General features: G+C 36.3%; 1 long non-coding RNA gene across 4 annotated transcripts in view; it reads left to right on the forward strand.

Moving 5' to 3' along the window:
- The window catches only part of LOC141415528 (uncharacterized), a 128,878-nt gene that overhangs the window by 71,208 nt on the left and 40,440 nt on the right, over positions 1 to 17,230 (forward strand). For 3 of the 4 annotated variants that reach the window (XR_012440496.1, XR_012440497.1, XR_012440498.1), the window contains exon 2: positions 3,495 to 3,617. This is a non-coding gene — a long non-coding RNA (uncharacterized lncRNA). Of the gene's footprint in view, positions 1 to 3,494; positions 3,618 to 12,720; positions 12,865 to 17,230 lie in introns of all 4 variants that reach the window. The other variant, XR_012440495.1, reaches the window with a different exon arrangement.

The raw sequence follows: 17,230 nt of genomic DNA on the forward strand, positions 1-17,230 counted from the left end.
ATCTCTCAATTCTAAATATTTTACTCTAAAGTCTCTTTCTTGCATGGTTTCTGAGAAGTCAAAAGCAATTCATGTCTTTGCTCCTCTATTAGTAAGGTATTTTTCCCTTTAATTTCTTTATCAAATTTTCTTTAGCTTTGAATTTTCTGTAGCTTAAAAATGACATGTCTCAGTGTAGTTTTTGTTTTGTTTTGTTTTTGACATGTATCCACATGATATGCTCTGAACTTCCTGGATCTGTGGTTTGGTATGACATGAACTTAGATAAAATATGTCATTATTGATTCTTTTATTTCTTCTGTTCCTTCCTCTTTTTCTTCTTCTGGTATTTCCATTATGCATATTTTACCTTTTATGGTTGTCCTAAATTTCTTGGGTACTCTGTTCTCTTTTTTTTTCAGTATTCTTTCTCTTTGCTTTTTCACTTTTGGTGGTTTCTAGTGTGATATCCTTCTAGCCCAAAAATGCTTTCTTCAGCAGTTTCTAGTGTATTAATAAACCCATCAAATAACTCTTCATTTCTTTTATAGTATTTCTTATTTGTATCATTTCTTTTTCATTCTTTTCTTAGAATTTTTATCTCTCAACTTATATTGTCCATATGTTTTTGAATATTGTCTAATTTACCTGTTAGGTCACTTACTATACTAATTATAGTTGTTTTAAATTCCTGCCATATCTGAGTCTGGTACTCATGTTTGCTCTGTCTCTTCGAACTGTTTGTTAAGCCTTTTAGTCTGTCTTGTAACTTTTTCTTGATAGCCAGACACAATGTACAGAATGAAAAGATCTGCTGTAAACTCATCTTCAGTTAATGTGATGCTTATGTATATGTGTGTGACAGGGAACTTTGGAATTATAATCCTAAAATTAGATTTCAGTTTTTATGAGGCCATGCCTCTGGACTACGAGCTACACAAGTTATCATTATCCCCATTTCTTAAGTAGAGTTAGCTGGACTTGGGTATTTCCCTTTCCTCAGGTCAGTTGGGCTCTGAGAAAATCCTCTTAGTTTACGATCTGGTTAATAGTTTCTCTTGAGGACACAATTCAGAACAGAATGTTCTGAAATATTTCAAAATGGTTACTTTTACCCTCTTAATGCCTGAAGACCAAAGAGCATTTTCTATGAAATATACTATGAGAACCTGGTTGAGAACCTAGAGGTGAAGCTTGCCAAAGTGTGGGGTTCCCCTCTGACTGAGACCCCTATAGTTATTTTTAATTTTCAGGCTTATCTATCTGTATTGAGCCTCTAGTAGTTTTCCAATTACAGTCTGTCCTTCTTACTCAGCAGTATTTCCCAATGCTTGTGGGTGTCTGCTCAGGCAAAGTGTGCCTCCTTTTATTCATCTGATTGTCTCTCTAAGTTGGGGCAAGTGCTTGCTCTGTGTCCTCCTGTCTCTTATACATCCAAGGGGTTTGGCTTTTTTATTCTTTCTGCTTTTTACTTGTTATATGGAGTGATAACTTCCAAGTTTCTTATAGGAAACTCCTATAGTTTCTTATATAGGAATAAGAACTCTTATTCCTACAAATTAATTTTTTTTTTGTAGTTGTGAAATATTTTTATTTGAACACTATTTTCAAACATAATTTATTTATAAATAATAATTTCTATTTGTGTACAATAAGAAAGCATTATTTTAATATTAAAATATAAAGATAATATTTATTTTGGGTATATGGACTTGATTGTATCTGTATCCTATACCATCTCTGGATGTTTTCTGAGAATATTGTTTATATGGCCTTCTTATTTCCTTTTCACAAAATTTTCTGCTGTCTTCTTCGAAGTCACCTTCTATGGTCACTAAGTTAAATTTATTGACACCTTCAGTTGAATTTTCCTCTGTAGATTTATCATATTCTAATTGCTATATTCTGTTCTTTTTAGGTGCATAGATACCTAGTAAACTCAACATAAATCCTGCTAAAGAAAAGATAATATCACTTAGCAAGCTGTTAATCTAATTTCAAATTAACCCATTTTCTGCATTAAAATTTGTAGATTGAGCAGCCATATTTTCAACAATTTTATCCCCATTCAACCACTTTTATAAGACAAAACTCAGAAACTACGTTTTTATGATTGTTTTGGATGTTTTCTAAATATAAGTGGTGCAAATTTGTAGTTTTTCTTAACAAAATTCCATTCCAATGCAGAACATAACATTATTCAAGTTGAGTTTCCTCAAAAGAGGCCTTCAATAAGTGAAGATATTCCAAAGTACAATTAGAAAATTTCAAAGCTAAAAATATAACATGCAATTTCTGATTTTTTTTTCATTTCCCCCCACTGTTTTTGTAGGAATGTATTTTAGTAAGTTTCCTAAAATTTGATTGATGACATTTATCGAACACAGAGTACATTCTCCCTTACATAAAATTTCAATACCAACTTTGCATATTACTTCAAAATTTGTTTACTCCAGCTGTATGTATGTATGTATGAAATATTTTTAAACTTGGTAAGTGGAGTGTCAATTTTAATTAGATGTCACAACTTATTTGATTATAGTGTATATTATATGTATATTACAGCCAAGTCCTAGCACATTTATGCCTCATAAGATTCTTAGTTTAGTAAGAATTTATGTCCATAACTCAATGCATTACAAACTTATATATATATATTATTACTATAAAAATATTTTATCTTCAATGTTTACCTTTAAAATTAATTAACCACACCATTCTCAATGATGCTAGGTGTTTCATATTAGGGACACTAATCTTACAAGAGCTTTACTTTGATTCTATTAATTGGATGAAAAATCTGACCCTACAGAAATTACCTTAAGTGATTGTCTTTATTTAGTATTTGATCATGTTGTTGGAATAAAACTGGCAATCATTATTATCACTTCAGCTTTCTCACATGTATAAGAAAACTTGGAATCAAAAATGAGCTAAAGTAATTTTATGAGTAGTAATTTAATTTTGAAAATTCATTCATCATTCAGTGATATTTAATGTGAATTTTGTAGTTGCATGTGCAGAATCAGCTCTGGGCATAGTCTTCTTGCAGTAATTATTAAATTAACCTTGAGTTAAGTACAGATGCTTCTTCAGCAGATTTGTATCTTTTGGTTTGCATGTGATCACTGATGTCACTACGGCCCCATGGTGAATGGTAAATAGCAACATTATGTAGAAGTTACACTTTGAGCCTCCAATATTTCTTAGACAGGTAAATTTCATGTCTAATTTTTTGTATTAAATATGTACCTCATTTTTTAGCTTACTGCTGATGAAAATATTTATTACATAAATGAAAGATGTTGTCAAACAGCAAAATGAATAAGTAATTGCAGATTTACACAATGCAGTAAGCAAATGGCAAACCTCTATCATAAAAACATTGAGATTAATCTGCTCATAATCTGATCTCTACTTCTTACCTACTTTTCATGTAGGCCTAACCTATAATTTCCTACTTCCTGTGGAACTCACCCACTGACTGGCTGCCTGTGTCCTTGTGCATCTTACAGGCCCTCCTGGTATTTGTGGCTGCACACCAAGTGGCTGACTTCCAGAACATTCCCACCACTACCTGTCACCAGAAGGAGCTAGCCATATCTTGTATCCAGTACATGTGTTTATTTTTCTAACCAGTAAGTATGCTACATGTTATATCGAGAGAAAGACTTTAGTCATATTTCATCTGAAAAGGGCTCAAAAAAGAGAGATGGGTTGTTTTGAATGTAACCACATTCAAATTTCTATTTATTGCCCATGCATCTTATACATTGCTAGACAAAGTGAAAGTATAAAATGGAGATCTTACAAACTCATCCTATTTCTTTGAAATTAAAATGACAATGATAATGATAATATTTCATTAAAAATGAAAACCCCAGGGCAAATAATAAATCAGATGATACGCTTTTGGGATGGTAGGCACAATTAAGAACATTCCTATGCAAACCAGGAAGATTCGGGATAAACTGGGATGCACAATTACCCCAGTATTAGATAGTCAGGTGGTTAGATAAATGAGTCTGGGGTCCCTGGGAGACATCTGCTCCAGATATACACCCTTGGAAGTCATCAGTAATTGATCATATTTAAGGCCATGACATTGAATGGGACCGAGAAAGGGAGTAGGTAAAATGCAAGAGAAGAGACTCACGGAACTTCACCAGGGGGACTATGAAGAAGATGAGGAACAACAGAGAATGAAAGTTGAAATTAAAATTGCAGGATGTCACTTTATCAGGTTACAGGTGCTCAAATCTCAGAGAACCAGACTATTCACTGAGAACTTGCATCTGTGATAAAGAGGTTAAACTCCAATGCCCTTGGGCCAGAGCAGGGAATAAAGCCCCTGATGGGGTCAGAAAAGGACCAATAGGAGGAGTGAATAGACTGCCAAACTGGAGAAGGCAGGATTCTTCCAAAGAAATTTAAAAAATACTTCCACAATTTTGTGAGCAAAAGAAACTCTGTCTGTGGACCAGATATGGCTTCTGGGCTTTAAGTTTGTGACATCTGCTGTCTAAGAACTCTTCAAAAGATAAACTATTCCTATGCTTTCAGGAAGGTAAAGGAATCCTACGGCCATGTGACTATTAAGTGGCAGATTCTGGGACAGGAGTTCAAGTCTGCTGATTGCAGAGCCAGTGTTCTTTTTTACTACAATGAATTGCTGTTCGGGATTTCTGAAACTAACTAGAATGCTGAATCTAAGCATCAAGTTGTCTCTGTTATATGAGTTTTGAGGTGAACAGACATAGAGAAAATTGTTTTGTGTGTTCCAGAATGTTCTCATTAGTACTTTTATATTACCTTCCCATCCCATCCAATTCTAAATGGAATGAGAAGCTTTGTGTATTTCTTTATTAGATGTCCCGTATACTGTAATCTGAGGGAAACATCTGCATCCAAAACACAGATGAAGAAGGGTCACAGAGCATCTGAGAGTCTTCAGGGCCTTAAGTTGTAACATGGTCTAGGTTAATTCTAGTCCCAGAATGCTGAGCATTATTCTTCTTTTTCCTTTCTGGTTTACCTCTGGATTCAGGCTGCCTGTGTAATAGGTGGTGTTGAGTATTGTCTCCTCGCTGTGCCTCTTGTTTTCCTTTCAGAACCCACAAGGGACAGTGGGGAGCGTGTTGACTCTGAGTCAGCAGGCTGGTGTGTAAAGCCAGGCTCTGCCACTATTGTCTAGGTGATCCTGGGGTAAGCTACACAGCCTTTCTGGACCTTGCTTCTTATTTTAAAATCAATTTTATTATTTTGAGATAGTGTCTTGCTATATAGCCCAGGCTGGCTTGAAATTCTCTAGGTAGCCTCCAACTCATGATCCTCTTGCCTCAGCCTCCCCAGTGCTGGGATTGCAAATGTGTGCCACCATGGCTGACTTAGTTTTTAAATTCTTAAGTAAGAATGAAAATATCATCCTCTATTACTTCTTTAGATGGTTGTGAACCTACAAGAAAGCATTTGCAATTTCTCTTATAAGAGAACGCTTTATTAACTCTGTGAGTGTTAGGGCTTTTATTTTAAGAGTAACCAGAGGGAAAAATGAATGCAGGTGTAGCGAGAAGAAAGGGAAGGCATTAAAACACTTGGACTGTGAACAAGGGAAACACAATGGGATAGTGCTCTTTTTAAAAACTTGAGTCTGATCCTTGCTTAATACTACTGGGTGCAAACTCTCATTGTGGCCTGCCAGCCCATGCAGTTTGACCTCTGCCTATCTTTGTTCTGCCTACCTTTCTTTCTATACCCCAGCCTGTGCACATTTCCCCTGCGCAGAACACCTTCTCACCTCATTACTTTTCACACACCATTTCCTTTGCCTGGAAGAGTCTCTTTGGAACCCACTCTTACTTTTGCCATGTGAATTCCCAGTCTCCTTCGTGTCACAATATAAATGTCTTTTCCTGGGGTAACCTCTAATTCTGATAGAGCCCCCACATAATCTCCCAGAATACTGTATTTCTTTAACATTCATGCTGGGTCACTAATCACATTATATATGTCACACTTGATTAGCATGGCCTTCTACAGATAGATTGTAAGTTGCCTGAGAGCACAATGGTTACCTTTCCATGGTGACTTCAATTGGTGCTTAGTAATATTTTTGCCCCTTGAGAGAATATCCGTAACAGGCACTTTCCTGAAGGTGTCAGGTGTCCTTAAAGTGAGTTCCTTAAGGTCTTCCCTTTTAAAAAATTCAACCTGCAAGGAAACAGATCCAGGTTGCAGACTGCCATGTTCTGGAAGATGACTGGCTGATTGTTCTGGCTTACAGGCAGCCCTCCTTTCTCATTCTGTACTGCTGCTGCCATGCTATCCAGGCTGTGACTGAAGGTACTTTTTGCAGAAATGCAGGGATGTTCTTTAGGTACTCATGCTTCTTCTCCTCCCCCACCCAGACAAATGGTATCTATTGGATTCTCATGACTCTCTTCCCACATTCTTCTTCTTTCCATAAGGCAATACCTCCCTTGTATGGGATTATATGAAAAATGTAATATATTGAATGGGCACTACATTCACTTGGCTTAAAAGATCATGACACAAGAAGATATCCATTGAGAAGTCTCACTCTAACTCATGTTGTATTAGTTTTTGAGGACTGTTACAACAAAACCATAGACTGGGTAGCTTAACCATCAGAAATGTATTGTTTCACTATTCAGGGGGCAAGAATCTGAGATCCAGGTGTTGGCAGGGTTGGTTTCTTCTAAGGGCTGTCTGAATCTTTTCCATGCCTTTCTCCCAGCTTTGATGGTTTTCTGGGACTCTTTTGTATGCTTTGGCTTGTGAAGCATCATCCAGATGTCTTCCTTCACCCTCACATCATTATCTCCCTCTGTGTCTATATCTGTATCTATACATTCCTTTTTTTAAAGGACACTGGTCATCTTGAATTTGGGACCTACGGTACTCCAGCATGACCTCATCTTAACTAATTACATCTGCAATGACCCTATTTCCAAATAAAGTCATAGGCTGAGGTTAGGACTTAAAAATATGAATTTTGAGGGATCACACTTTCACATGTAGCATATATCTCACATGATATTTACTGTTTAGGCTTTCATAAAGGTGAAAAAACAGCTCATAAGTGAGCAATGAATTTAAGACTATGTTACACATTTAAAGTATTTTCTGCAGAGTTTTAATATATTCTGATTTTTTCACAAATGCAACTACAGAATAATTGAAGAAACAGTGTACTTTGACTTTTTTGGAAATTTGCCAAGAATTGTTCTTGTCTTTAGAAAGACATGCCATTTTCAGCAAAACTGCATTGTATTCAAATCTCCAAGACAACACACCCAAAGCACTTTTCATTGTAGAAAAAATGTCAGGTCCCTGCTAACTTTAAAAGAATCTGAAAATGAGTTTTTACTTGGTTGCATAATTGTTCTTTCTGAGTTTGAAAGAAAGGTATTTCAAAATGTTCTAAGCCAGGTTTATAGATATCATTTCCAGAATTATGGGCTACTTGTGTTACATACATATGTATGATATATGCATAAAGATACAGCATAGGTACAATGATATTGTAAAAGTGAAGATTATACTATTGCTTTTTCAGATTTCTACTAAGATTGATAATTTTGTTAACCTCCCTTCTGTCATTCTCATCCAGTTGCTGGGGACTGTGTCTTCTTTTCCTAATTTTGTTCCCAAGTTTTCAGAAGCCCCACATTTTAGTCATGTCTTCTCTTCAGGGTTTTTTATGGTGGGGAAAATTCCTTATGGGTTAAATGCAATCAGAATTTAAGTCAGTATGAAGTGAAATTCCTTCTTTGGCCTATGAGCCTATATGCATATTAATTTAGAAATTTCTGTCTGACAGAATCTGTTGAAAGGAGTTTTGAATATTTGATGAGAGTTTCCTACTTTCATCTGAGTTGACAGATGAACAATTTAAAAGACAGAGGCTGTCTGTTCTTTCTTGACTTTCATGGATCAGTTGGTGTATAAATATTGAATTTTTCTACTATACTAACAGGAAAGTAGCAGTAAACTTATTGTTCGGAATAGCAAAAATATGAAATAATCACTCAAAGATACGTGTGTGTCTGTCTGTGTGTGTGTATGTGTGTATGTGTGTGTGTGTAGAAATCTTTTTTTATCCAGAGAAATATAGCACATAGCAGGGGTCTGTAAGATATTGAATCAAGAATCACAAATCATTTTTCAGAGCTAGAAGGACCCTTAGCTCTCACCTGCCATATTCTACCTTCCTGTCATCTGCCACTTTTCAAACAATATTTTACCCCCAGAAGTTAACTGAATTGCTGGTGATTATTCATATGCTTGACTTATTTTGAGGAATCTAATTTTTAAAAACCCTCTTTTTGCATTTTATTCAGATATCTTTGAGGACCTAATTTGTGAGCCACCATATAGTTCCCCAAGAAGTGTCACTTTCATGAGCTCTATACTTTTTACTTTATCGGATCCATTTATTGGAACCAAATATCATAGATAATAAGTTTTAAGGCAGATTATTCTTTATAACTATATTATAAGTTGTCTACATTATGAACACTTATGAAATAAATTTCTCAAAAATTCAAATCTGAGGAATGTGCTAGTGGCTCACACCTGTGATCCTAGCTACTTGGGAGGCTGAGATCAGAAGGATTACATTAAAGGCTAGTCCATGCAAGGAGTTCTCAAGACCCTCTGTCAATCATAGCTGGGAATAGTGGCATGTGCCTGTTATCATAGCAATGTGGGGGGTGGGGGTGGGAGGGTGGAATATAAAATAGCAGGATCATGGTCAATGTCACCTGGGCAAAACATGAGACCCTATCTACAAAATAACCAGAAAACAAAAGTTCTGGAGGCATGGTTCAAGTGGTAGAGCCCTTGGCTCACAAGTCTGTAGCCCTGAATTCAAATCCCAGTACCACCCAAAGGGAAAAAAAGATCCCAAACTCAGATGTAGGGATACTTGCCATTTTTTTTAGTTACTCATTTAATTTTATTTTATGGAAAGTATGATTATGCATTCTTCTTCCCCTTGGCTGCTAGGAAATGCCAGAATTAAATTGTTGAAATGAATGGTCATAGCAAGATATAGACTGTTATGACATATTTTGTAAAGCAACCTAACTTTGTCCTGATTTTATTTTTCTACCTTGTTTCTGCCTTTTCTCATGTTGAACAAAAGGTACTTGTTAGTTATATGAGATCCATTTTAATATTATGCCTAATAATCTTCTTTGGATTCCTTATTTATTGAACATCATAGTATACTAGGTTCTAGATAGAACCAACCTCAGAAGTGGTGGTGAGACCCATTGAAATAATAAATAATCCAATTAACAGTATTTTTTTTCTTTTTAACTGTATTATTGTTGTACTGGGGGCACATTGTAACATTTACCAAAGTTCTTACAATGTATAATAGTTGATTTCACTCCCTCCATCATTCTCCTTTATCCTACCTCCCCCAATTCCTGGAATAGTTTCAACAAGTCTTGTTTTTCCATTTCATACATAAGTACGTAATATTTCCACTACATTCACCCTCCTACACCCTTTCCTTATATCCTCTCCCTCCCACTGGTACAACCTCCAAAACAATTAACTGTATTTTTATTTAGTACTGAAATGAATTTGAGGGCCCTGACCAGGTAAGAAGAATATGAAAAGGATGAGCTCTTTCCTGAATTCTAAGGTCCCTCAAGACAAATGGGAAAATACCTTATCATATTTATGCATTTAAAAAAATAGAGTATAAACTTAAAATATAATATTAAGAACAAAATTAATCTGGAAATTTCTCAGGTGATGTAGTAACCCTGAATGAGAGTGACAGGCTCAAATATGACTTAGACATTATGATCATGGCCTGACTCAAGCCCAGAGATGTGTCATGTTTGGTTACCTCCTTCTCTAAGTTTTAAAGTCCTTGTTAAAAATATAAATAGGTTTCTGCTCCACCTGTATTTTGAACAGGAGTTCAGTCTGTGTTCCAGCCAATCAATTGTTAAGGATTTCTTTTTGTTTTGAAAACTGAGAGGTGGCCCCAAAGATTGTGTGGAAAGGTAGCTTCAAAATTGGGATAATTTAAATTTCTTTTTATTAGCTAACAGATTTTAACCTTTGGAAGACTCAGAATCGAGACTAGAAATGTTCATGAGCATCAAATCCATGATATTAATAGTCTGCTTAAAAATCTGTACATGTTTGTGTTTTCTGTATATCTAATTTTTAAGAGCATTGGCTTATTAGAATAATAGATAATTCTTTTGTTTCTAATTTAAAATGTATAATTAAATTATTTATACCATAAGCTTACATTTGTGTTTGGGCTACTCTGAGCCCTGGTTATCTCCTCTTTCATGCCAGATACTCTAAACAAGTATGTAATCAGTTTACCTCAGGTACTTGCCATCAAATGGGGGACTGCTTCATTCCTGGCAGCTTTTTCTTTTTGTGCACCAGCTGTCTCATTCTCCCTTTCTGTGCTATGTCCTTTCATGCCTGTGTGTGTTTCTTCAGCTACTCATCTCTTTCAGGTATTCACAACCAGTCCTATCTCTGCTTGGAAAAACTCAACCCACCCTTTCAGGCACTGTGGACATGTCACCTTAGCTGACATCTCCCCATTCCTCCACAGACAGGCTTTCTTCAGTCCCTACAGTTCTCTGCACTCTCTGCCCTGAAATAAGTATGTCTGACTACCACCTGTGGGGTCCCAGGTCTATCAGGGCAGAGATTGTGAATTGCACACAATTGTCTGTTCTGTAACAGTTATTTACTGCATGTTAAATGCAGCTAACCTAAGAGGTAAATTGACATACATTAAATGCACCTACGGACTGGATAACAGACACTCATTACTTCACCAACTCATATGCAATCTCATAAAATCACAGCAAATCTTGAGGAATTTAAGAGAATCTAGTTTTGTTTGTTTCATATTTTGATCTATGAAAAAATTAATATGAATAAAGACTTCTAGAGCATAAAACAGCATGAAAGGCATTATTCTTGATAAAACCTTTTTTCAGTTGAACACACTGAAAAATTTTAAAATATAAAAATCTATGTATCTGGTTTCACTTGAAAAATTAAAGGATTCCACCACACAGATTCCTATTTTTAAAATGTATCAATCTGCTGGAGACATCCATTTTTTTTGCCACAATTCTCACAACTCCCTATAGTTTCTCTGATGCAGAAGATAAATATCAGAGCATCATTAAAACTCAGAAATGATGACTCTGGCATACATGAAAATACACCTGACTTTCCCACTTCATTGATGCTATTTACCTGTCACTGAGACAAGTGAACTTGAGGAGCCCACTTTTGTAATCGGTGCATTTCTAAATGTATCATAGGAAAGTATTGTCTACAAATCCATCTGAAAGGAAGCATTAAGTGCAAATGTAAATTACTATTTTTTATGTAAAATTAGCACAGTTGCTCATATTTCTATTGCCTCGACAAGAGCGCTATCTTAACCTGGCATATAATTCTGAGAGCTCAACTTGTTCTATTACAATTCTGCAAAAATTTCTTCCTTTTAATATTATGATGTTTACTTTTTCAGAGGAAGGTTGAACTCAGTGTATTGTTCTTCCTTCGCAAGTAATCTGTTTATTTGGCTTGCTTTTTCTGCATGAGTAAGATCATATTGGTTGTAATATTTTTATCATGAAAATAACATTATTGCCAGGACAAGCTTAAGACAAGGTAGCATTAAATTAATTTTGCCCAAGGGCATGGCAAGCTCATTAGAGCTATAGACTCCAACTTTCTTTCATCCTAGAAAGTTTTCCCTTTTGTATACAGTTAAAACAGGTTTATTTGTCATATAAATTTCATATAAAATTTACCCTTGATAAATGTATATCTCAATGATTTGGGGTTTCAGAACATTTCCATCATCCCAAAAAGATCATCTGTGCTCATTGCATTTTTTCTGAGCTCTCACCTTCAGACCTATGCAAGCTTGAGCCAAGAATCAGTATCCTTGCCCCAGTCATGACCTTAATCTTGAGTTGTAAATCTCTTGGCCTTCTCTACTCCACTCATCACCAAGATCGCTGCCTCCACAGACAAACCACTGGGTGTGGGTGTCCTGTAGCAGCCCATCTTCACAGATGTCCCCTACCCTGGCAGAACCTCTGTGACTACAGAGGTCACAGAGGAGCGGGGGAGGAAAGGGCAAAATTAGAGAATTGGAACAGCTGCAGGCAAGAATGTCCCAGGCTGTTTTAAAAGCATACGTGATTCTCAGATTATTGTTTACAGTTGTTTTAGGAAAGAAGATTTGCTGACTTCCTTACTCAACCATATGTCATACTCTCCCCTCCTTAATTTTTCTGGTTTCTTTTTGAAGGATGGTGATGGCCAATGATCAGGTGTTTGTGCTGTGTAATCTGTTGCCTTTTCCGTTTACCTTATTGTCTTCACCTCTGTTTTCTCACAAAGCTTTTCTGGTTGGTGTCTGACTTCCCTGATTCTGCAATGAGTCTACTGTTGTACATTGCTTTTGAGATGGACTTTATTTGTTATTGCATTTTTAGTTTCTTTTAACTTCTTTTGTGACCTTGCTACTTAATTTTTTATATTTTCCTTGCACATAATCTATTTACATTGTATTTTTTCTTAATTTCGTAAAGTTCTTCTGCTTTTTTGAAAATAAAAGTGCTCTCCAAAATTTTCTGCATTTTGAGGATTAACTTAATTCTTTGATTTTCTAATGCTGCATTTTGATAAATTTAGTTTCCCCAGTTGATTACTCCATGCTGAATAAGGAAGATTGATGTTCGCCAGCTGATAGGTCCCACATACTCTAGTTGGATTCCCTCACTGTCCAGCAAGGTGTTAGCAGAATTCCTTTCAGGATATAAGCTGGAAGACAACTAGGTAAGACCAGTCCTTACCTTTAAGAATTTTACATTTTGATTTTGTTTTGAAAAATAGGCTTTCAAAAAACGTTTTTATTAGCATATATTAGTTGTACAAAGAGGTTTTATTTATTGTGATATTTCCATACATGCATATAATCTACTTCAATCACATTCACCCTTCTATTACTCTTTCTCATCCTCCTCTTCCAGTTTCAAAATAATTTTAACAGGTTTCATTACTCTGTTTTGATACATGTGTATAAAGTACTTCAAGCATATTCACCTCTCTCTCTTTTGCCCTCTCCTTTTGCTCTTCCCCTGGTACCTACCCTCAAACAGTCTCTGTTTTATACTTCTGTCATTTATTTTTAAGGACTAGATTCCACATGTGAGAGAGACTTGTGGTATTTTGTCTTTCTCAGTCTGCCTTATTTCATTTAACATGATCTCTAGTTTCATCCATTTTCCTATAAGCAAAATAATTTCATTCTTTATGGCTAAATAATCTTCCAAAGTGTATATATACCACGTTTTCTTTATCCATTCATTGGATCTTGAGCACCAAGATTGATTCAATTTTTTGCCTACTATGAATAGTGCTGCCGTAGAATGTATGCTCAGAAGTGGTATAGCAAGATCATATGGTAGTTCTATTTTTAGGTTTTTGAGGAAACTCCATGCTGATTTCCACAGTGGCTGCATTAATTTACATTTCTACCAACAGTGTATAAGGGTTCCTATACACACACACATACACACACACCCCTCCTGCATTATTGCCAGCATTTGTTGGTTTTCTTTTTATTTTCTTTGAGGTACTGGAGTTTGAACTCAGGACTTCATGCTTGCTAGGCAGGTTTTTTACCACTTGAGCACTTGAGCCATGCTCCCATCTGTTTTTGTTTGTTTTCTTGACTATAGCCATTCTGATGGAGTAAGATGGAATCTCACTTTCATTTTGATTTGCATTCCCTCTGTGGCTAAGGATGCCGAACATTTTGTGTTTATTAGCCATTTGTACTTCTTCTTTTGAAAATTGTTCAATTTGTTTCCGCATTTATTAATTAGATTAATAGGAAATCCAAAAAGAAGCCCACACAGTTACACCCATCTGATTTTTAACAAAGGCACCAAAAATCTACATTGGAGAAGACAATCTTTTCGACAAATGGGGTAGGGAAAACTGAATATTCTCATGTAGTAGACAGAAACTAAACACCATCTCTTACCCAATACGAAAATTAACTCAAAATGGATCAAAGAGCTTAATGTCAGACTGGAAACTTTGAAACTGCTAGAGGAAAACATAGAGGAAACCCTTGAAGATATAAGCATAAGCAACAATTTTTTGAATAGAACTCCAAAAATTTCTCAGGGAAAAAGAACAAGAACTGACAAATTGGATTGCATCAAATTTAAAAGCTCTACACATAAAAGGAAACAATTACCAGAATCAAAAGAAAACCTACAGAATAAGGGAAAGTCTTTGCCAGTTATTCTTCATATAATGATTAATATCCAAAATATATAAATGACTCCTACTTCTAAGTTCTTAGTGCTTGAAAGAAATTTATTGGGTTCAACATTACATTAGTGAGGTAGGGTGACTTTTCTAACTATGAGTTGCTATATTTATAACTGCAGACTTTGAATTAGCAAGTCATTCTCATAGTGCCAGAAGTAGAGCCTGGGCCAGGGCTGGGTCTGTAGTTGAGTGGAAGAGTACTTGCCTAGTATACTTGATGTCCTGAGTTCAATTCCAAAACAAAACTAAACACTAATTCCTCCTAAAGTTTAAAAATCATTGTTGATATCATTGATTCTTAGTTTCTAGTACTCTTGCTTTTTCTACCATGTTGGTATTTTAAAGTGGGAGGGGGGAATTAGCAACCAATATAATTTTTTAACATTTTAGTCAGTACTAAAAGTATCAAATAATGACTAAACTAATGAAATGTTTTCTTGTTTAGAGGAGCATTTTTTTCTACAACTTGAGACTTTTTTAGAAAAAAGTAAATTTCAGATAAATCCATTTCCTGTAGTTTATGTATAAAGAAATATCTTATATCTTAGAAGAGTGTTGCTAGAGCTGTGAATCTCAATTTTTAATGTCCTGAGCATCTCAATCTTGAACGAATCCCTGGTGATCCTCTTGAGATGCACATCTTGCATTTCTAACACACTCCAGGTGATGCAATACTCTGCTATGAGCAGCAAGGTGCAAGAAGTGCTGGTGCACTGTGCCTATAATTTGAAGCTCAAATCACTCATGATTTGATTACCATTCAAGAAGACTTAACCTGAGACAATTCTGCAATGTTACCAGTTCCAGACCCATTGTGAGCCTTGTGTTTTGTGACCCCTGCCCTCAAAGCAGAAACTGTCACCCAGTGATTGCTCTGACAATAATTGTGTGTCCTTTCATGTTCAAATACCCATGGGTTTTTTATCTGGGAGGAGACTGTTAAGAGTAAGGAGATGACAGCCATAGATAAGTCTTTATTTTCATGACACCTGTTGTAAGTCTTTTTTAAAAAAGCTGAGTGGGGTTTGTTGTACAGCAGGTGATGTCTTTAAAATTCATAGGCCGTCTCTGAGAACTTGGATGGAGCAAGAGGTCAGAATGCTCCACAAGGGGATTTCTGAATGGAATGTTGTCTTTTAAATGGAAAAAGAGTCAGCATGTGTTTGGACCTGTGGGAAAAGAGAGGGAGTGATCTGCTTGTAAGAAGGTTGGCTCTGCTCTGCAAGAGCTGAGTTGTTGATGTTTTAGTGCTCAATAAAACATTTTGGTGAGGAAGATGTGTAAAAGACCTCTCAAAATAGATTCCATTGTAGTAATTTGTTTGCTGATTTGGACACATTTGTATAGTGTCAAGTTTAAATAGAAGTTAATTTTCAGGATAAGACTGCTTTTATCTCCCTGCCTGTTTCTTATCAACTGTTCTCTAGATCCATCTTGTGATATGAAAATTTGGTCCCTGGTCTCAGTAAGAAGTAGGGTTTTGGAAAAAAGAAAGTGAAGGTATATTAATTCGCCAGGCTAAATGAGGACTGCAATGAGCTGTGATCACAAAAGCTGCAGACTTACTCCCAAGGGGGAGGATAGTTTGGGCTTCCAGATATACATGTTGAGGCATGACTTTGGGTTCATGGAGGCCTTGGCAGACTGCTTATTTTCTGAAGAATCGGTTTTGTGTGTGTGTGTGTGTGTGTGTGTGTGTGTGTCTGTGTCTGTGTCTGTGTGTGTCTGTGTGTGTGTGTGTGTGAAAGAGACACAAAAGAAAGAAAAAGTCAGATTAAAAGTTTTGTTGAAAAAGCTTGAATAACTGAACACAGGCTGTCTGCTGGCACCATTGGCTCATGCCTGTAATCATAACTACTTGACAGGCTGAGATCAGGAGGACTTGGTTTGAGGCCTGCCCAGGGAAATAGTTCTGAGACCCTATCTCCAAAAGAACCAGAGCAAAATGGACTGGAGGTGTGTCTCAAGCAGTAGAGCGCCTGCTTTGCAAGAAAGCACGAAGCTCTGAGTTCAAACTGGGCTCTAGCCATAAAACAAAATAAAGAAAACAAACAAAAAAGAAAACAGGCTGTTTCATAAAGAGAGTTAGTTGTGGGCTAAATTTGTTGTGGGCACATTTGGGGTCTGCTCCCAGTACACCCCAGCATAATTACTTCTTTTATTTTTCTTTATTCATTTATTCACATGTGCATACATTGTTTGGGCCATTTCTCCCCGCTGTCACCCCCTCCTCTCCCCTTAATCCCCCTCGCTTCCAGGCAGAATCTCTAAAATTTTTTGAAGAGTAGACATAAGCAATAATGAGAAAGGCATAGAATTTTTGCTAGTTGAGATAAGGATAGCTATATGGAGAGATTCCTAGCATTGCTTCCATGCACAAGTGTATTACAACCTGAATTGATTCATCTTTACCTGACCTCTTCACTACTTCCTAGTCACCTTCCCATATTGACCTCTGTCATTTTAAGGTTACTATATTAGCTCCTCTGCAGTGGGGACATCAAACACTTTCAAATTTGGGGTTTCCTACCTTTCCCTATTGCTCCTGTATGTGTTCTTTCCTTAGCGTGTGACGCAAGTCACACATTAGTTTTAGATCTAAAGTCCGCATATGAGGGTGACATATAATTTTTGATTTTCTGAGCCTGTCTAACTTCACTTAAGATGATGTTCTCCAGTTCCATCCATTTACCTGTGAATGACAAGATTTCATTCTTCTGCATGGCCGAGTGAAATTCCATTGTGTATAGATACCACATTTTCTTAATCCATTCGTCAGTAGTGGAGCATCTTGGCTGTTTCCATAACTTGGTTATTGTGAATAGTGCTGCAATAAACATGGGTGTGCAGGTGCCTC

Source organism: Castor canadensis, chromosome 13 (genome assembly GCF_047511655.1).
Source record: "Castor canadensis chromosome 13, mCasCan1.hap1v2, whole genome shotgun sequence".
Taxonomy (NCBI): Eukaryota; Metazoa; Chordata; class Mammalia; order Rodentia; family Castoridae; genus Castor; species Castor canadensis.